The following is a 22,890-nucleotide window of genomic DNA, read 5'->3' on the forward strand; positions in this document are numbered from 1 at the left end:
CCTGGAGACCCCCCCCCCCTGCTCTGCGGAAGCCTATTTTACGCCACTGGTTTCTGGACGGTGTCAATCTACCATAGAACCAGCAGTATGACGGGGAGAGCCCAGCCGGCCAATGATCTAGCTTGGCTCTAAGGTCCATAATACAGGCCCACACAGCAACATACGTTGCCTGCAAATCGTGCAACAAAGACCATGTAAAAATAGAGTAAAGATTTCACAATGCAAAACAGAACATTTATTTAACATAGGAAGCGTTGCACTTTAGCTCATGAGATTGTCGCTTTTTGAAGATTAAAAGATCTTCAGGAAATGCTGTAAGTAGGTGGCGAATACTGTCATAAGCAAGAATTTGACACTGCCGCTTTAAGGTTCCAAAGAGCTCCACTGCTCCTGGAAGCTGACCAGCGGCAGTTAAGGCAGTTTATTTTTCCACTCTTTCACTACCTCACTCTCTCTATCTCACTACCTCACTCTCTATCTCACTACCTCACTATCTACCTCACTCTCTCTCACTACCTCACTCTCTATTTCAATACCTCTCTCTCTCTCTCTATCTCACTACCTCACTCTCTCTCTGCTAATGCAATAGGTATCACATATGCAAAAAAAAAAGCTAATGCCAATAGAAATGACAATGCCATTTATTTAGGGATTCAAAAATGATTAAAAAACTAATTAACAATACCAATAGCTCTAACTTTAAGAATGCCGAGACCGTTGAATTGTAAATGCTTGTTTGATTGGCAATGAGTGGGTGCCCTTGGTTACCACCAGTTTCCTACATCATCCAGGGATCAGCAGTGTGAGTGAGCGACACAGTCACCTGTTCAGTTTACAGCTGCATCCTTGACGCCTGTAGCTTTAGCTCTGTAACTCCGGCAGTGGCTGTTAAGGAAGCCGCGATGTTCCTGGGTATTCTGTGACTCCGACAGCTGTTGTTTTGGAGGCTGAATGTTCTTGGGTGTCGCTTGACCACAAGCATCGGATTGGAGGTAGGCCTGCTGTCGCGCCCTCCTCTGGTGACAAGATATTGAGCGCCATCTTTCTTGTGGGCAAAATGGCAGTTGCAGAGTCCATACATCATGACCTCACTTAGGCAGCCATTTTAATTGGGTTTATACCCATTGTTCAATCAAGGATTCGAGCAGATAAATATCTCTGTGGAGAATAGCAGCAATTTTGGATTGATTTCGTCTCATTATGTTGAAGGGCCATTTTAATTCAACCGATCACAAAATCTTGTAGCCATTTTGGATTGAGCTCACATGCTTGAATTTGAGCGGCCATATTGAATTGGGCTTAGAACTAATCACTTTTCTGAATGAATATCATCACAGTTCAGCTTGTGGTTTTTCCACCTGGTATGTTAATTAAACATAGCAACGTGGCACCTAAAAGTACTTTTCTACTATGGAGAGCATTACAGCACCTCCTGCATTTTTATCTAAATCGAGAACACCCCCTCTGAGTTGGATTCAGTGGAAAGAAGTATTTGAGGCATACTTGAATGGCATTGACAGTAGAACATTCATCAATAACAGAAAAGCGTTACGTAGTGGACGAGTATGCTTCAATTATCAAGACTTTTGACAAACGATTTTCTCCTTTGAGAACATATTGGAAAGACATACATTTTTAAAAAACAACCCAATAACAAGGCAAATCTATTGATGATTTTGTGCCAGCACTGTGTCAACTAGTGATTACTTGCAATTACAGAGAGTTCAAAGATGAAATAATTTCTGACCAGCTGTTAGAAAAAACAACCTACAAAAAGATTTAAGAAAGATTGCTGTGTACAGAGGATCCAAGCCTAGAGACTGCGTTCACCATAGCTAGAGCTGTAGAGAATTCTGACACATACTTAAGGAAATTGTCAGCCCATAATGACACAAGCGCTTCTAAATGCCCTACAAGGTAAAGATGAGTGCAAAGAAGGGAAAATGTCCGCCCATTTAGAGGGCAAATGGGAAGAAAATGGTGACATTACTGTATGCTTTAGGTGTGGAAGTCACAATCATGTGGCTTTGGACAAGAATGCCCATCAGCATCAACTACAGGTTTACTTTAATAGTGAAAGGGGAATTTGTTAGTGTTGTCTGTACACATACCCTGTCCCCTTTTCTCTGTATTAGGGTAACTCCTTTGTGTTTTGCAATTTTGAGCACAGCTGGTTAGCTGGGGAGTAATCAACAGGAGAGTTTTCTCCAATGTATTGATTATTTACTTAATTGTCCAATAATATGGACACTTTTAAAACTTTTGTTTTTTCAGAGGACCAATTCAATAAAATTAATAATGGTACCTCAAAAAACATTAGCACTATTACTATGAGTAACAGCGATGAAGAAAAAAGGAAACATTTATGGAATTTAAAGAAAAAAGTAATTAGAATGGAGCTTCAGGCAGACTTTTTAATTGAATATTGTAAAAGGGCATCATCCCCAAGGGACTGCAAGCAAAAAATGAAAAATTTATAGAAAATTGAACAATCGTCACGAACAGAAACAGCTCATGAAGTTTTAATTGTAGAAAAACATAAAATAAACAATTTAGACATACAATTATAAGAGAACACATCCTTAGAGGACGCAAAACGCAAACTAGACGAAATACAGGATGATTTGAAAGGATATAAGGAATATTTACTAAATAAAAAAACTAGAAAAGATGTGAATTAATATAATGTTGAATTTGTATATCCATACTTACAAAAAGATTATTATGATAAACATATGGTGGAGAAAAGTAATAGAAACAATTGGTAACAAAAACAAAATATGCCCCCAAAAAACATGTAACATTCTGATACATCATATACTAGCTCCGATTCGGAAACAAACTCAGTCCAGGATTCACAAATAGAAAGAGATAGTGATTCGATTTCTGGACCAAGTAGGGAGAATTTAACTTTTTTAGAACAGAGTCAGACAAAATTGACGCAAAATATCAGAGGCAGGGGAAGGGGCAACTTTCATTATCAGGGTCAGAGAAACATATATGAGAACAAGAAGTCAAGCAAATTGGGAATAGATAATACAAAAGCCCAAATTATAAATTTATCTTCCAGAGAATTAACAAAGGATGAAGAACTAGTATAAGGAAAAGGTCTAGGATTTGCTGTTTCAGCTACCACTCATAAATTCAATATAGAGAGAGATATTAGAGATTTTGTTTTAAGAAAAATCAAACTGAATAAATTCTTTCTAGGGAAAGAAACATTTCCATCTGAAAATAAATCAGGACTGAAAGCTAGGTCTTTGTGGACTCCCTTCAGACAAATGTTAGGTAAGGAAATAGAAACTTTTGAAAAAGTAATTGAGAAAGGATTAGATCATCTTCTTAAGAAAAGATCTTGGATAAATATTAACTTACCTCATCAGCAACGCCGTGCATTGTACAATCTTGAGCACTGCAATGAGATCACAATAAAACCAGGAGATAAAGGAGATAGCATAGTAATTCTCGATACAGAGGATTATAATAAGAGGATGCATATACTACTAGATAACAATTCCCATTATAGAAAATAAAATATGGAAGAATGGAAAAAACTGATTAGTAAAATAGGAAGCATCGTAAGACTAGCAAAAGAAGACGATATAATCTGTCAGGAAGAATATGATTATCTTCCGAACGACAGTCCGATTATACCAGCTATGTATGGCCTTCCCAAGGTCCATAAAAATATCTATGATCCACCCATGCATCCTATTGTCTCTAGTATTGATTCCTTAACTGAACCATTAAGCAAATATGTAGGCCATTTTCTTTAACCGTTGGTAATTAAACAAAGGTCACATGTTAAAGACACAACGGACATGATTCATAAAATCGAGAATATCCCCTTTGATGCTGAAAGACAATTAATGGTAACATTAGACATAGAAGCCCTCTATACTAACATCCCGCAGGATGATACAATGCAGATGATTAAAGGTCTTCTATTGGATGGTAATGAGGATCTGTCTCCACATTCAACATTTTTGGTAGCATGTGTTGTGATAATTTTTATAAATAACATAATTCTTTTTAACAATAATTTTTACTGTCAAGTCAAAGGGACAAGCATGGGAGCCACCTGTGCCCCAAGTTTAGCTTGTCTTACTGTGTCTTCTTTTGAAGATAAGCATATTTACAATGAAATGGCACCATTTTTGAAAATATTAGTCACTGGTCAAGGTATATTGACAAAATATTTTTTATCTGGCATGGAGGAAAACAGTCTCTTGATTTATTCATTGATTCGTTAAATCTAGGGAATCCCAATCTGAAGTTCACATCGGTATTTGACAACCGAGCATGTGCCTTTTTAGATATAACAATTCAAGCTAATCAAGGCCTTTTAGAAGACGATTTTTACACCAAACCTACGGATCGCAATACCATGTTTCACTATAAAAGTAATCACCCTCAAAGAGACAATATATCTTTTGCCCAGTTTCTCAGCATACGTCGAAATTGCACTAACAAGAGTGATTTTGAAAACCATGCGAAAACCCTGGTGAATAAATTCTGAGACAGGGATTACCCCAAGAAACTTGTAAAGAGAGCTTAAAAAAAGCTGAATTTTTTATTAGGGATAGTTTGTTTGAACCAAAAATAAAAGATATAGAGGAGGATCAAGAAATTACATGTGTGACCAATTTTACCAACATTAGTAATGAAATAAACAAGCATTGGCATAGCCAATTGGTCTCGCGTTTGGGACCTTATAAGTGTTTAGTCATGCAACAGTTGATGTTGTTGCACCAAGGATATTGTGCTGCATAACTAAATACTTATAAGGTTCCAAAAGCGAGACCTATTGGCTATACCAATGCTTGTTTCCACTTTTAACTGCTCGGAAAACCATGGGAAACAACTTTGCACTGGTGCAATGTGTATTACAGAAAAGGTCGCATAAGCAACTGCAAGGCCTTTTCTAAAACAAACTTGCCACAGGAGCATAACAGCAGGCATAAACTATCTCTGCACTCCCGGGGCAATGTTCCTACAACTGGTACGGACCACGAGGCAACACCTACTAAATTCACATTGCAGCTTTAAGACAAAAAAAACGTATTACTCTCTTCCACGTGTGCGTAACAATACATTACTATAAAACAATGATACTTAAGAAACTAAGACGGAGAAAAAAAAATATTTTAAGCACACAACAAAAATTTACGGTGGCCATGGTGTGATAGTTTAGGTTTGGCTTCAACGGGTGATGGGACGAATCAGGTAGCTTTGTAAACGGTAAAACAGACACACACGCCTCAGAGTTCATTCCTTCAAAGCGAGCAAAACACGTCAAGAGTCATCTGAAGAGAGCTGCTTAGCTCTGGCACTCACATCAGCCCACATTACAATAAAAAGCGGTATATTTGCTCGTGACACTTCTGCATTCCTTCTGCAAAGCTACAGACGCGATGAGACACTCGCCCTGGGCAGCATTTACCACCGAATCGAGCAGATCCATTCGCTTGCACAGGAGTGGAGCTCAAAGCACATCAGGGACCTCGAGAGTGAAGAAAGGGCAAGGAACTGCACTGAACAACAAGTTCTACCTGAAACGTCTCATCATTCTAACATCTACAAACCACGCCCCATCCCCTAATGCTATACCACTGGAAAGGATATAAATTAGTGCAAGTAAGAATGCTCTTCCAGCCACATCAAAGCCACAGACCACCATGCATTAACGCACCCACCTCTTGTCATCAGTGCCGCGCCAGTCTTGTCACATTAAGAGTGCATGGAAGATTCACACAGGCACATCTCAGTGGCCGAGGAGCCGCGCACCTGACTCATACACAGGAGGAGCAACACAATGTGCAATTAGATGACGGAGCACTTCAGCATTCCAGGAACGGGGAGAAAACGTGCCGGAGCGACCAAGGTGAAAGTATGCAATTCATACCAAGTTACAGTTTATTGTTACGATAATGCATCCCACATTGTAAGAGACGATCCTATGACTGAATACGACAATTTGCTTAAAATAACAGAGGCACTGATGTGAGAATAGCTGTTATGCAGCCAGACGTGTTAGTACGTTTCCACTACATTAGTACTACTTTCCGAATCCGGGCAAGTACGTGCCTAGTACCAACAGAGGAAGATCAAAGGCAAGGGAGAGAGAAAACAAGCAGCAGCTAAACACGCGAGTGGTGCGTGCCACGCGCGCTGCACTAATTAACAAGCAGCAGCTGTTTTCGCGAGTGGTGCGTGCGTGCACAGTCTTCACTTTTCAAGCACTGCACTCGTGCTTATGGTGCGCCGCTGCTCGCTCCCGCAAGGTGGATGCCGCCACAAGCACGAGTGTGTGCTTGAAAATGAGAAGAGCAACGGCTAAAGTCCCTCCTATGCAGCGCATGCACGCTGTGTAGGCGAGACCTAAAAATGTAATAAAAAGGAATTGGCATTTGTTAAATGAAGATAATACTAATAAATTAGAAAAACCAAAATTCGCTTACAGAAGAAATAGGACTATTAGAAATTGTTTAGTTGTGAAAAAGTGCCCTCTTTCTGCATGGTTGCCCCCACTTTTTGCTGAATTGCTTTGACTGAGTGTGTCCTGCTAATCAGCAACCCAGGGCCTATGTTCTTTACCTAAAACTGCATTGAAGCCTAAACCCAATTGGCATCTCTGGCCACAGGTCAGCCCCTGGTAAATGGTACCACAGGTACCCAGGGCACTGTGACCAGAGAAGGCCTCTAAGGACTGCAGCACTTATTGTGCCACCCTTAGAGGTCCTATACCACTACACTCACACACTGCCTTAGCAGGCTGCATGTTTTGGTGCAGAACAAAGTGAAGAGTCAACAGGTCACACATCTCTGTGTGCCATGCCTACAACCCACCGCCCTGGCATAGGTCAGTCATCCCTCTAACTGGGTGCACTATACCAGTGGTGAGGGTACAGGTGCATGAGCACTGTGGCCCTACAGTGTCTAAGTCCATTCTTAGACATTGTAAGTGTGTGGCGGGGTTGTAATAACGGGACGTAGGCCAGGTCGGGTCAGGTATGGTTTTATTTTGCCATAAATTTGCTTGTGTCTGCTCGTAAGTCTTTCTTTAGCAATTGTGGCCGGATCCGTCTTGGTGTCGGTTTCAGGTTTCCCTGGGACTAGTTGGGGTTCCGTGGCTGGAGCTCCTGGCGTCTATTTTCTGGGTCTCGTCACGTCAGGTGGAGGGGTATTACGTGAAAGAAAAGAAAGTAAAGCTCTATCAGAATTCTTGTTCTTTTGGTAGTGTTTTCAAGAGGACCGGGGAGTGAGGGAAAACACCACGCACCGTGCACGTTGTGACACATGACTCTAACCAAAAGGTATTCAAGGTAGTGGGCTAGTGCTTGTGTGGGTGAAAGTAATGGGGTTTTTTAAAAACTGGTGGGGGTTGGAGGGTTTTCGCTGGGTGGTTTACGCTCCTTCCTACCCACGCACCCCGAGAACTTGTCCTGTACCTGTTCCAGCCACGCCCCTCATGGAGCGTGGCCTGGCGGCTAGCGGTGTCGTTGGCCTTCTGGCTTTTCGCTGTTACCGCGGGACTGGTTCTTCGCTCTTCCTCGTTTCCTCCTTCTGCTCCTCTCGTCACCGTGAACGCTCTCTCTCCCAACTCCGTCTCTCCTCCGGTGTCTGTGCGCGCTGGTATCCAGGAAGTCTCTGGTCTAAATGCCGGGAACGTGCTGATGTCATCAGAGTGAGGAGCCTCGTCAGGTATGTATCCCCAGTTAAAGGAGCCGTTCCTGTGTTCGTCATTGGTGTGGTGCAATAGAGTTTTATTCTCTGGCATCCATTCCTCCTGCTGAAAGGGGACAAGAGTTGGAGAAAGAGGTACAGCAGACCACCAGTCGCTCTGTGCTTCCAGATTCCTGTCGGGTGACCCCAACCCGTCACAAAGTGCAGTGCTGCCATTAAGAGTTTATGGTGCTGGGAGTTTGTCATTACGAACTCCACAGGACCATAATAGCTACACTGAAAACTGAGAAGTTTGGTATCACACTTCTCAGCACATTAAACCCACACTGATGCCAGTGTGGGATTTCATGAAAAATGCACACAGAGGGCATCTTAGAGATGCCCCCTGAAAACTAACCGCCACTAGTGTCCTGGCTGAGTGGCTGCTTTCAGCTGCCACCACCAGTCATGTTTCTGGACCCCTGGGTCGAGAGCCTGCTGCTCTCTGGGGACTGAAACAATGCACATCCTGGGACGGGTTGCCAAGCCTCCTCCCCCAGGATGGGCAGGGTTCACGAAGGGGAAGCAGTTGATCGTCCCCATTGAGGATGACATTGTATCAACTCAATCAAAATTTAAAAACTGCATGTCTAGCATTGCGATATGGATGAAGAAGAACTTCCTACAGCTCAATTCATCCAAAACAGAGATACTGCTGTTCGGGAAGGCCGAAAAATCTGGACCCCTGATTGGTGGCCTGTAGAGTTGGGAGATGCCCCTTCCCCTAAAAACTGGGCTAAGAACCTCAGCATCAGGATTGATAATAAGTTATCAATGGAGGAGCAGGTGAAGACACTGTCAGGCACCTACTTCGGAACCATGAGGATGCTTAGAAAGATCCTCCCCTGGATCCCACTCTCAGCAAGAAAAACCCTTATCCAGTCACTCTTGGTGAGTCGACTTGACTATGGCAACTCGTTGCTTGTTGGAATAAGGGAAGATCTACTATCTAAACTACAGGTGGTGCAAAACACTGCAGCTCGCCTCGCCCTTAATAAACCGGCACGCACCCCTTTCGCACCCCATCTGAGCCCACTTCATTGGCTTCCGGTTAAGAAACGAGCCGTTTTTAAGATGCTGTGCGTGGTCTTCAGGTCTCTACAGGGGAAAGGCCCAGCCTACCTCAAAAAGAAACTTACCCGGTATCAACCCGTACGACAGTTAAGATCTAGCAACCGTAACTGCCTGTGTATACAAAGAATAAACAAGGTGAAAACGGGGGGTCGAGCTTTCTCTTATTTGGCTCAGAGTCACTGGAATAACCTACCTGAGAAGATTCGGTCTTGCACCGAGTTATCTAGTTTTAAGAAACTGTTAAAGACCTGGCTGTTTTATGAGACCTTGCTCATGAGTACCCATTTCTCGAAGCGCTGAGAGATCCCCCTGGGGATGATTTGTTGCGCTCTATAAATGAGTAAATAAATAAAAGGCTTGCCACCTTTGTGAGCTTCCCCAGGCCACTTGCTGCTCTCAGCAACTGGTCCCCACTGGTTATGACCCCCACTTTGGTCGGGAGAACCAGCGGGAAAAACAAGTGAGGAAGAGAGGTGTGCCCACCTCTGCCAACTCCACCCCTCAGGTAGGGGGGGCGAGGTGAAGCACAACTCTCAATCCATGCCATCTTGAAGATGGGGGGACTCAGCCCACCAGGGACAGGCTCATGCCCCCCTCCCACTGGAGGGTGGCATAATAGGGAGTGTACCCACCCCAGGGAAGGGACCCATTGGTCCCTGCCTTTTACCTAGCTGTAATGCCCCTATATCTAGCATTTAGGGGCACCCCTGAACCTTGCTTCCTCAGACAAGAAGAAACTACAAGAAGAAGAAGAAGGACCGAAAAGCCGTGCAGCAGCTAACTTTACTACTACTAAATGCCTTCTGAGAATACCAAAAGTAGTAAGTTTAGGATTTTGTCTTAAGTTAGTTCTGTGAATCGGGCCCAATCTCTTTACAAACAGGAGGTTCTCCGTTGAAACCAACAGGGTGCCTAACGTCGAAACAGCACCTTGCACGCGGCCGCACTAGTGCTGCTGAGGGTGCAATTTTAATGCTACTTTATTTCCCCATTTGCCCTGAGCTAAAGTCCAGGAGCTTTGCTCCCACAACCCGATGGCCTGCTTGCCAGCAGCCACCAACCGGAGGCCCCCTATTCCCCATTGGTTAACATTGGGCCTCAGCACTCTGCACCCGGCCGCCCTAATGCCGCTGAGGGGGTAACAAGAGTGCATTCTTGACCCTGGTAGAACTCTGAGTCTACCCCCACAACCTCAACTCCCACTACCAAATACATACCTCAAAACCGATAACACTATTTTCCTCAATAGGATAACATTGACTGTTTTTCTGTGAAAAGCTTCTAAGCGTGAAGTTTGAGAAACTAAAGAAATTCTTTAAAATTGCATAATCTAACAAAAACGATTTTACTTACCTGTTTTCAGGAAATGTCCCAGAGTAGTATCTAGGTATATTACTCTGTGTAAGCCTAGTAATCTTAAAAGTTACTTACCTGCTATTTTACTAAAAAGCCTATTCAAGTCTATGTACTGCATTTACTAAGTATTGCATTTCTCTGCATCCATACTGTAACTCAAACCAAAGTGCATATACAATTATCATTCAAACTGTATTTCAATTGCATTACTACTGTAAAGTACTTATTGCTTACCTATGTCTAGCTTGCTTGGTTCTAGAAAATAAAATAACTAAAAGAATATTTTTATACAAAAAGAATTGGTCATAAGTTCAGTCTTTGAGTGTGTGAATTAATTTGCTGACTGAGTGTGTACAACAAATGCTTAACACTGTCCTCTGATACTGCCTTACTGCTCGACCACACTACCACAAATAAAGAGTAAGGTTCTATCTAACTTTACCTCTGCCTACCTTTGAGGTTCCACTGGACTCTGTGCACACTATACCTCACTTAGGTATACTATATACAGAGCCAGCTTCCTACATTAGTGCATACCTATAAAGATGCCCACAAAAAGAAACAATTCAGCATTCGAAATGGCTCTTGTTTAAAAGGCAACTTTCCCTGTGGTTCTTGTAACAATTGTGCTAACATCATAACAGGCAATAGAATCAAGAGTGAAGCAATAGTACACCATCCGAACAGGATGGTTAATTGTCGGACCAAAAATGTTGTTTACCTTATTATGTGACCTTGTAACAAAGTATAAATAGGAGAAACATCACCAGAAATACGTATTAGATTCAACGAACATAAGTCTGCTATACGTAATATACGTAAAAATGCCCCGTTAGAAGAACACTGGGTTGAAATTAAACCTACAAGAGACAATTTGCGATGGTGTATTCTTGAACACATACAGATTACCGCTAGAGGTGGAGATAATGATAAGAAAAGAAAGAGAAGAGAACAATATTATATGACAAAATTCACTACCCATAACAGCGGTTTGAACAACAGGGAGGAATGGGAAATGATAATATAATATTTCTTTATGTATTATATTCTGGGCATTTTATCTACTTGCCCCCTTTTTCTTCATTTTTAAATTGGCACAACATTCCTTTATATATATGTTTCAATTCCTGGCGATTGTATGCCTGATTTTCTGGCTAAAAAGTGCCTGTAAATTCAATATTTTTCAAATTAAAGCAAATACAGTGGTTCATGTTATTTACCTTTGCTGAACCATACATATGATCCCTTTATGTCTGATGGCGAGTAGACACCTCATGTAAGTTATCACAGAGTGATATATTAGGTATGTGTAAGAATAGGGACAGTTTTATTTTCCATTTTTCATATTTCTTTCTGCTGTATTTTTACCGGCATACCCGTATATTCATATATGTTTTTTGAGGAAATCTATGGATTTTCCAATCTGGGTATTCTAATATGGCTGGCATAGAGAGTGGTATTGAGTCAAGACTAGAATAGGACGTTTCTTGACGAGCGTTAACAATTGACGCTGAGTGTTATATACCAATAGTATTCTTGCATTCAGTGGATATAATAGATTCCTTTAGTGAATGTCAGTATTTAAAGCCATGAATACTATTGATTCGTGCTGTCTTTAGTAAATTAGACACTTCAAGATGGCTGCCATTTTCCACGGAAAGAGGCAGTCAATGCTGTGACGTCACTATGTTTCGTCATTTTTTGCACCATAAATAGACGCTAATCGCCTCTGTGTAAAAAAATGTGTTTCTCGCTGTTTCCAGATTGTATGTGGAAGCCAATCTCACGTATGGTAAGCGAGAAACATATGGCACTTTAATCATCATAGGCACTGTCTTTGTTTGTAGGCAATTGTCCGGACTGGTATGTTTCTTAGTTATGCCGTTTGGGAGTACTTTGTCATTCGCACTCCCCCTTGAATTTTTCAACAATTAAGAAATATGGGAATATTAGAAGTTGTGCTACAAAGCCCTTTTACCGTTTTGTATATACTAAAAGTACGCATTGTCATTAGTCGTACTTTATTCGTAGAGGACGATCAAGAGCATTCCGTCTCTAGCTGATTTGATTAGTTTTATAATCAGCTGGTTGATTGAACATATCAAGATGTCATAATTTCAACAGGAAGTAGGTATGTTACTCTTGTATATAGATTATGTATATGCAGTATTCTATACTTGCTATTAGATCACCATATATACCCTGGTGGTCTCATGATGATGTAAAGTTTCCCTGTAACAATATATATTTTTTGTGTTTTAACTTGACATATTAATTATTGATATTGTATTAAGAGTGAGATTAAGGTCACGGTTTTTAGAAGGGATACTTATCGTTTTATATATTTTCTTTTTAATCAGAGTCCTATTTCGCCATACAGTTATACCCAGGCAATTTATAATTCTGGACAAAAACTAACTAGAGGGGGTCTCGTGTGGTTCAAATATCTTCTTCATTAAAGGTGAGAGACGTATGTGACCCCCCAACACGTTTTCTATATCCATTCATTTGGATGACCCCTCTAATATGTTTTTTAGATCTATCGATTTGGATTTTTATTGTATTGAAAGGAATAGAAACCCAAACTTACAGTTGGGTTTATGTCTAAAAGACATCTTGAAGATTGGAGATTAATAAAAAATATCAACAGATTGTCAAGTAAGTTTAGTCATTTCTTGACATACAAATTATATGGTCATACATATTATCTTTCATATGACCCAAACGTAATACGTTTTTTCTGTATATCCTGTACAGATTTTAACCCACTTCTTGCTGACCAATTGTCTAGCTAAATTATACCATCTGGGGATAGCACCCACCATATTCCAGGTTTTTGTGCATTGACAATAACATGTAACACAAGACATATCGTTTTTCGTTCCGTTCAAGAAAGATTCATTCATTTCAACACGTATTAAGGATAAGATTGTACTGTTATCCTGCAGGAATTGCCCCTTATATAATATATGGAATTATAATTGTAGTGGATTCTTGTTTTCTCTTAGTAATACTTTTTAGATAAGATTTTTAAATCACTTAAGAACCGGTCGTAATGGTACATTGAAAATCTATTACAATTTTTAATTTGGAAAAAAACATTTGGGTGTAAAAACAAGTGAATATATTGTTGGTTTATATGTAATGTTTTCATATTAAAGGCCATTTTGTAAAAAATTTGATTATTCGTTCTTTTTCTTTGTAGTGATAAAGTTTGAATACTTAAGTAATGTCCTGAAGAAGGTGACGAGAATTATATTTTTCACCGAAACGCCGCGTCAACAGTTTTGAGAGTTTTGACATTGACAGCTCCTAAGGAGTTTTTTTATGAACAACAGTGTTTAATATGATATGTTTTTTTAATTAATTGGTGACATTTGATTGTTAGTGTTTTTATTTGTAATACGAAGGCTAAGAGAAATCATATATAGGGTGATGTACAAGTGATATTCTTTGTATACATTTTTTTGCATAAGATATGTGGTAATATATGCATACACAATCTTTGTAACCCATTTTAGATAGTATCCAATTGTGATGCCATATCCAGTTTTTAATGTAATAGGGAATTTTAACTATTGCTAAATAAAAAAACATTTATGTATACATAATCAGCTCTCTTATGTGATAATTGGTCTTCCATTGTAATGATCTAGAATTACTGTAATTGTATGTTCACTTGTTTTTCATTTTTTTTTATTGTGTTTTCATTTCTTACAACTTTGTCAGATAACCAAGAGATTCAGATTACATGCACTGTTCTCTGCACTCCGTTTGCAAAATAATTATTTTGATTAGTTTATTGTAATAGTGAAAGGGGAATTTGTTAGTGTTGTCTGTACACATACCCTGTCCCCTTTTCTCTGAATTTGGGTTACTCCTTTGTGGTTTGCAATTCTCGAAGTTCAAGCCACAGGAACTTTATCTATCCAAGGTTAGGATATGTGCTTTTGGTGGGAAAAGAACTGAAGTTGAAGGCCAATTTGACGGACTGCTAGAATTCAAAGGGAAATCTGCACCTGGTGTGGTGTTTGTGGCAAAGGACGGTTCAAACCTATTGGGATGGCATGATCAGGGAGAGTTGGACATGATTCTTGACCCTAATCACCTAGATTGTGTGACCTCGAGGTCTAAATTGGTGCTGGTGTGCAGTAATGTGTCTCCTGTGAATTTATGGATTGAAAGGTTTCCCAAAGTAATTATGGAATAGTTAGTGAAACTGATAGGGTTCAAACACAAAATCATATTGAAAACTTATTTGGTTACTCTGGTTACTCTGGCACACAAAGTGAGGAGGGGACCCTTATCATTGAGAAAAGATCTACGCACAGAATTATATAAACTGAGCATGTTAGATGTTATCGAGCCCCTAGAAAGCTCAGAATGGCTTGCAGCAGAGGCCTTAGCACAAAAGAGTGACAATGTTTTGCGTTTATGTGTCAATTTATACAATCTCAATCACAATATTTGGATAGATAGGGAACCGCTTCCCATCATCAATGAGTTGTTGAGTACATTGAAGAGAGCTACAATATTTACCACCCTACACATATCAGCAGCATACCATCAAATGATCTTGTGTGAGGAGTCGAGGCACTTGAGTTCGTTTGTAACGCTGGAGGGAGCATTCCGTTTCAAAAGAATGCCCTTCTGGCTTGCATCCACTTCATCTGTTTTCTCAAGGCTTGTGATGGAGATATTAAAAAATTGTGAGGGTGTCTGATATTTCCAGGATGACATATTGATTTTTGGCCAAAATCCTCAACAGAATACTGTGCTTTTGAACTGGGTGTTGTATATTTTGCAAGACAAGAGAGTGCATTTGAGGGGGGACAAGTGCAAATTTAACAGTCTGGTGTGGACTAACTAGGACACCACATATCCAAGGATGGCATCAGCCCCAAAGTAAAATAGCTTAAGGCATTTTAGGAAGCTCCCATTCCAAGTAATAAAGATCACCTGAGATCCTTCCTGGGGTTAACTGAGTATTACTCAAAATTTGTTCTCTATTTTGCGGATAAAACTAGTCTCAGGAACTTCTTAATGAAAGGAGTCTCATTTTTTTGGATTGAGGAGTGGCAAGTTGCTTTTGACAATGTATGTTCCAACATTATATCAGCAGGTCTGTGACGGAGAGCGACCCCCTGACGATCACAACAACGGCGGCGACCGACCCAACATGGCCGCCGTCGACACTCCCGGAAGTACAGACAGCGGACTAGTTGCCTCTCCGGAAGAGGCGGGTGTTTCCGCTACAAGAGACTGGCCGGAGTGGATGGAGGGGAGAAAGGCGGCGGAGTTGAGCATCGAGGCGGAAGAAGAGTGGAGAACGAACGGCGACACGGAAGGAGAGTGGAGAGCGAACGGCGAGGAGTGCGGAGAACAGGGACGGAGCGTTGAAGAGGAAGAAGAGTGGAGAGCGGACAGCGAGGAGGAGAAAAAGAATAACGACCGCTCGAGGAGCACTGCCCCTGAGATCGCTGCTCTCCCAAGAAGTGAGGAGACTGGGTCTCCCATCACCACGGCCCCGGAGGGTCGTGGCAGCAGGCAAGTGCCGAGCGGGTATTCCTGGTTCTTTAAGGGGCTGTGAGGACACATGAAGGGCACCCAGGAACAGTCACACATTGTCCCTTCACCTTAGGCACCTAACCACTGACAACAGGGCCCTGGTGACGGTCGGCACTACCTTTCCCCCCCCCCTTTGTCAATCAATAACCGGACTATACAGTAGTCTAAGCCTAGTTTCTCTTCTTCTTTTCTCCCTCCCTTTATGTGCCTAAACCCACGAGTGACTGTGAGAAGATCCCGGGGAACACGGAAGAGGCCCAAGTGAAAGAACCAGCCAGAGAGAACCTAGTGATATTGAGATCCTACTACACCCTATGGAGTCTTCTACATATGTGATGTTAACATATGGAACCTTATAGTAATAAAAGAAAGCTAAAACAGCTCAACTTAACTGTGTGAACAGTACTTGTCCGAAAGAGGGGGTAGGGTGGAAGCCCACCACAAGGGAAATACCACAAGGTCCTTCGAAGATATTTGATCCAAGAGACAGAAGTATCATAGTTACTGATGCGAGTAACATTGGGTTGGGTGCTGTCCTCATGCAGAGGAGAAGTAATGGAAGGGAGGATGTGGTTGCTTTCACTTCCAGAGTACTTAGGGGTGCAGAGCATGCCTACTCAACCATTGAGAAGGATGCCTTGGGACCTTAATGGGGAGCTCAGTACTTTGGAACATATGTGTGGGGAGTCCTTTTTCTTTTAAGAACAGATCTAAACTGTTGAATGAATTGTTTAGCACCAAAGGGGGTGACAAGACTACTCCCAGAATTATCAAGTGGAAACATCGTATACAAGACTTTAATTATGACACAGAGTATGTTCCAGGTAAGAAGAACATTATTGCCGACTTTTTGTCCCGAATGCCCTGAGATGCTTCAGAGGTAGAAGTGGTGGATGATAAAGAAATTGTGTGTTTGGCAAATTCAATCAACAGTGTGTTGAGTGAGACAATGGGGGTGAATGGAAAGATGAGCTACACAGGGATCCTGTAATTCGTAAACTTATGCTGTGGGTCATGAAACGGTGGCCTACCTCTAAAACATTAGATGACAATTGTATGTGGCCACAGAATTTACATGGCTGCTGGAGGCTCGGACAACTTTTAGCACCCACAAGTTTGAGACGAAGGATTCTGGAATTAGCTCATGAGGGTCCAATGATATAAGAGCAATGAAGTGCAGAGTCTAAGATAATTTTTGGTGGCCTGGGGTAGACAAAGCTGCGGAATGTTTTGTGAGAGACTGTAATCCTTGTGGCATAAGTGATAAGTACTAGGTAACCCAATCTACCCTGATTAAACCTGTGGATTCTCCTTTGATACCATGGGAGAAATTGGCATTGGACATAGCTGGCCCTATAAATAATTTGGAGGAAAATTCCAAGTTCGCTGTCATTCTCATGGACTACATGTCAAAATGGCCAGAAGTTGTGTTTGTGAATAGTCTTCCCTCCACTTCAGTTATTCAGTTCTTAGTAAGTATTTGTAAAAGAGGGTTACCCTGCTGAGATTGTAAAGGACAATGGTATGCAATTGGTGTAAGAGGAAAGAAAGTAATTTGTAGACTCCCATTGTATTAAATATATTAAGACTTCCTTGTACCACCCTAGAAGCAATGGTCTGGTCGAACGCTTCCACCGCACATTGAATTATCAGTTGCAGCTTGCAACTGTCATCAACTTAAATTGGAAGTCAATGATGGATGACATGCTGTGCGCATACAGGACAACCCCCAATTGCTCTACAGGGGGGACTCTCCTTTTGGTCTGTTGCAGGGCAGAGTTCCCAGTTCTAAACTCAAGCGTAAGTGGATGGCGGTAATCATATTGATGATGCTGCATGTCTGGCAGGAGTGGTGGATGTGAGAAAAAGTACAAAATAAGTGGTGGAGTTTTGGCTTGAAACCAGATTTTTGTGATGTGAAAGCAGGGAGTTGGGTCAAGATCAAGAAGCCAGGACATGTGCTCAAGGTCAATTCCTCGTTTTCTGCTCCCAGGAAGTTGGTTAATGTATCTCCAAGTGCAATCCACACCAGTGATGGCAAGGTGTGGATCAGAGACAGAATCTCTGTTATTCCTGGAAAAAAGGTTGACCTGGTGCAGGCCTGGTGCAAACTCACCCTGGAGAAACATCTGCGTATGAGTGTTTAAGGGAACCATTGTAACCAGAGCAAGAAATGAGAAACACAAACTAGTTTGGCAAAGGGATTACATTGTTGGGTATCTATCAGTCAAACTCGTAATGTGAAGCTTTCCTTTTCGTCCGTCATTAGGTTAGCTGCATCCCAAGTCATGAGTACATAATGTCATATCCATTTCTGTACTGAAATTGTATAATGTTTTACTGTGCCTTATTTCTTTCCATTTCTTAGCTAGTGTAAATTGTTTTAGTTTTGTTTAAAGGGAGAGGATGTGTTTGGGTTGTCGTAGCTCCTGGGCAGGACCGGGTCAGAATGTGGAATTTTGGGGATTCAGGTATTTCGGGACAACAGCTGAAGGAAGGGATTCATTGAAAATCCGGCAGTGTGATGTACCAGTGGCATTACTACTTTTTGTTTGTAGAATAAATGAGCTACCTACCATTGGTTTTGTGGCACACATTTCAAGTTTCTAAGTCAAAATGTAATGGGCTTGATTTGGACCGAAGCCGAGCAGCAACCCTTCAGCGTAGAGGTCTTTCTCGGCACAGACTTCAGACTTCACTCTCTCCGAGCTTTCCCACCTTCTTCGACGACCACAACTGGACCCCGCTCTTCATCAACATGCTATCGTTGAGCCCCGAATTGGATCCATTTTGCAGCTTGACCTGCCACGACTTGTCAACAAGCCCTTTATTTCTAAGTCCTCTGGTAAACTTTCCTCGCTCTAGCCAACCCACTCTCCATTGCAGCCAGCCTTAACTTTTGACTTTGATCCACTCTACTATGACCTGATTACCGCAGTTGGCGCTTTGTGCTTTTTGGTGCTATTTTTAGTTTAAATTTTAAAAGTTCATTTCTCTGGGTCTACTGATTGGATTTTTGTTGATTTGGTGTGATTTTAATCATTAAAATTTATAATTTTTTTATATATTGGTTTGGCATTTTTCTGTTGTGGTTTCACTTTATTACTGTTTGAGTTCTACATAAATTGTTTACAATTTGCCTCTAAGTTAAGCCGGACTGCTTTTGTGCAAAGCTACTTTAGGATTAGGCACAAGTTTATTTATTGACTGTTGGGGTTCACCTGGGCAAGGACTGTGATTTTTAATTTGTGGTGGGTTTGCACCCTTCTCAACTAATACGGCAATTTCTTACAAACCCAATACAGGCAGGGATTGCTAAGGGGACTTACCTTTAGAGTGTAATGAGTTTCCATGGCAGGCTTATTTTACTTAGCACTTCACTTAATTGCATTGTGAAGGTTCTGGACACTAACTGCCCAGATATCCTAGGGCTCCAAATTAATAGTGGCAAGGGCAGGCCCGTAGAAATCTACAATGTCTATGCTAGAAGTGCAAGAGAAGGCAGCTCTCCAACTTTGACTGATCTGGACAGTCTTTTGGAAGCAAGGTTTAATGATTATCCCTTACTAGTGGGCGGCAATTTTAATGTCACCTTTGAGCCGCTCGATTGGGTTGAGTCTCATGATGTGAGCGCAGAGGATAATGTATGGTCGGTACCACCCTTGGAATTAAGTCCCATTAAAAAATGGTCGAAAGCAGCCCTGCAGTTGAATGCTATATCCCTAGAACATAGGTTAAGGGCTGCTAATGGGAGAACCAGCTCTGATAAAAGAGGGATGATGACCTTTTGTGGGCCAAAGGGGTCTAGTAGGATTGATTACCTATTATTGGACTTGTCCTTATGGCCATTGGTACAGGACATGGTCATCAATCCTACCTGTGAAAGTGATCATAATCCCCTGAGCCTGACCATTTTGCATCCTTGGTGGGGAAGGGAGTGGGATACCTCAACACCATTATATACTAAGGAGGTACTCCCCACAAATGATAAATGTCGGCTTAAATGGCCTACTATCCTGGCAGATGAAACCAAGACCAAATCTATCACAAATGATCTGGAAAAGAATTTGGAGATTCTTGCTGCAGACACTAGTATTATGACTAATCAGTTTTGCTGCAGTACCCGGCATAGTGATTTCTTCAAACACCTGGCTAGTTATTTCTATGTCCAACAGAATAAGACCAGGAAAAAAATGGGGAGACCATTAGGCTTCAACATGTGGTGTAATAAGGAGTGCAGGGTGCTGAGAAGGATGCTCTCGGCCGCCATAATAAATAGGGATGTTCAAAGGATAAGAGGGGTTAGGAAGGAATACAAACAGGCTCAAATCAAAGCTAAGAATGACTGGGAAGAAAAGAGATGGGAAGATCTAGGGGAGGCCATCTTGCATCCAGATGGTAGGCTATTCTGGGCCCTTTTGTCAAAGGGCATATTTGAGAGATCACCCCCTTTGGCCAATAATATCCCTGCGGTTGAATGGCATAAGCACTTTAGCAATCTGTATACTTTAGCCAACCATCATGCTAGCACCCAGCCGCCTTGTGATATAGGCCATCCTATATGCAACCTCTCCTTTACTAAAGAGGACATTTTATCCTCTATAAATGCCATTATGCCTGCAAAAGCCCCAGGCCCGGATGATATCCCTGGTGATCTCTTCCGCGAGGCTAGGGATAACTGGGCACTATACTTTATGGCATTGGCTAAAGATATTGCTGGTGGGGGGAGGATCCCTGATTCATGGAGAGAGGCCGAAGTTATACCAATCTTTAAGAAAGGGAATAGGTCAATGCCCTCCCACTACCGACCAATCATCCAGATCGATGGTGCCCAAAAAGTCTTCTGCCGCTCACTCCTGGTCCAAATCCAGGACTGTATGGATGAGAACAACATTCTCTCTCCTCTCCAGGCAGGCTTATGGAGGAGGACTGGCACAATCAATCAGGTGTTTCGGCTTCTTACACTATATTGGAAAGTTGTTGTGTTGGCCAAAGGTAGTTTATATCTTGCCTTTATTGACCTAAAAACAGCCTTCGACCTCGTCCCCAGGGATTTGCTCTGGCGGGTACTCAGGGACATGGGAATGCCGCTAGCAATTGTAGATATTTTAACTCGGTTGCACAAGGGAAATTTTGCCCGTGTCAGATGGGGGGACCAGGGACAGACTACAGAGCCTTTCATGATCCAGCGGGGGGTTCAAAAGGGATGCGTTTTAGCCCCCACACTCTTTTCTCTGTATGTCAACCAGGTGGCCGACCTTCTGTGCTCCACCCCTGCTGATGCCCCAACCTTGGCGAATAGCAAGCTCCAACCTAGTTATTGTCGATGACACTTCATTGATATCTAAAACTCCCATGGGTCTTCAGAGACTGTTAAACCAATTTAAGGCCTTCTGCGATGAAAGGGGCTTGGCTATCAACACCACCAAAACCAAGTTAATGATGCTGAACCCTCGCAAATCCTTCAAGGGCACTTTAACGCTGGACAACGCCCAGCTTGAGAGGGTCAACTCATTTGATGACTTGGGCATCAAGCTGTCCGAGGGCATGGTTTGGAAGAACCATTTAGGTTCATGAGCAGTGCCCTTTATGGGGCTGAACTGTATGGCACTGCATCTGTTGGCGACCTTGCAGCTGTGGAAAATAAGTTTCTCAGGAGTTTAATATCCCTTCCTCAAAGCACCCCTCTACTTCCCCTCAAGCTTGACATGGGTAAAGTCTATTAATGACCTTGCGAAGCTCCATCCCTTGCTGTTCTGGCATAGTTTGACTACTACACCTGAATTGCCATCTTTTGCCGCAGCTTTGAATAAGATCATAAATCTTGATACTTCAAGAAAAATCGGCTGGATAAAACAGGTGGCTGATTTATTGTCTAGCATTGGGCTACCGGGGCAGGTTATGGGCCAACGGCCATCATTTTCCAGGGGCCAATTGAAAGTTAGGTATTGGGCATGGGTGGAAGAGAATACCGTCTTGAATAGACACCATGGTAGGATAAGTTTTTATTGATTCGAAAAACATCTGTCACCTGAAGAGCTATTTCGACATCATTAAAGTGCCAGCAGATAGAAAACTATATACACAGTTTAGATACAACACTCTACCTATTAATTCCTTTACCAACTCTTGGCTGAATATTAAAACAATACCTATGGGGTGTCCCTCCTGCCCAGCCCAAGCCCACAGGAAACTATAGGCCATGTTCTTTTTGACCGTCCAGCCTATGTTAAACCTAGGATAAAATGGTTAACACCTGTGTGCAGGCAATTAGGCACCTGAAGCTCCCAAGAAGCTCTATGAATTTTAAAATCGGATGCTAGACCCGTCTTTGCCTGTGCAACAACTAAATTCTTGGGCAAGTTCTGGGCAATAAGGAGGAGAGCTCAGTCAGCAATGTTGTCATCACCTTGTTTGGAAAGTGGAGTTGGCCCTGACCAGTAAAGTGTCTCTTAATCATGTTAAAATCCTATTTGAAAATATCTGTTTATACTATTTTTATGATTAAGGACAGGTTTCTGTGGCGGGGGTTCACTGAGGACTTTATTGTGAGCAGCAATTGTGCGTATCTTAATTTTTAAGGTGAATATAAATTGCACTACATCCCCCACAATGCCTACAGCACTGCCTGATTGCAGCTGCCCCATTCAGGGGTGTGTCATTGTTGGTCAATTTATGAGGGAGTAGGCACACCGCAGCACGCTTACCTTTCGCCAAGAGCCTTTGAAAAAGCTGATCAGCTAAACGCGTCAGGCATCAGGAAAGGCTGCTTTAACCTACCTGCAACATGAACTCTGCCCATAACTGTGACTGAGGCTGGTAACCTCCGTCGTCTCCTCGAGTGCTACTCAAATTGGGACTACCACGTGTTTGTATATATATATATATATATATATATATAAAACCACACAGTTGCCCATGAGGAGGAGGCCTCTCAAGCTGTTGAATTCTCCCAATGAAGAGGGGCAATGAGAAGAGGCAGGCTCACAATGCTGGCATTTCACGGCCAAACGCGTTTCGGGCTCGCGCCGTTGGTCACTGGCCACACGAAAGAAGACAAACACGAAGGATGCAGTCCTTCATTTTATTTCAAATAAGCCCCGCCCTCTGGCCTCTGGGTATGCTGGTAGAAGTAGTCCTGCAATATCAAACCCCAGTGGGTCATCG

This window comes from Triturus cristatus, chromosome 6 (assembly GCF_964204655.1).
Source record: "Triturus cristatus chromosome 6, aTriCri1.1, whole genome shotgun sequence".
Taxonomy (NCBI): domain Eukaryota; kingdom Metazoa; phylum Chordata; class Amphibia; order Caudata; family Salamandridae; genus Triturus; species Triturus cristatus.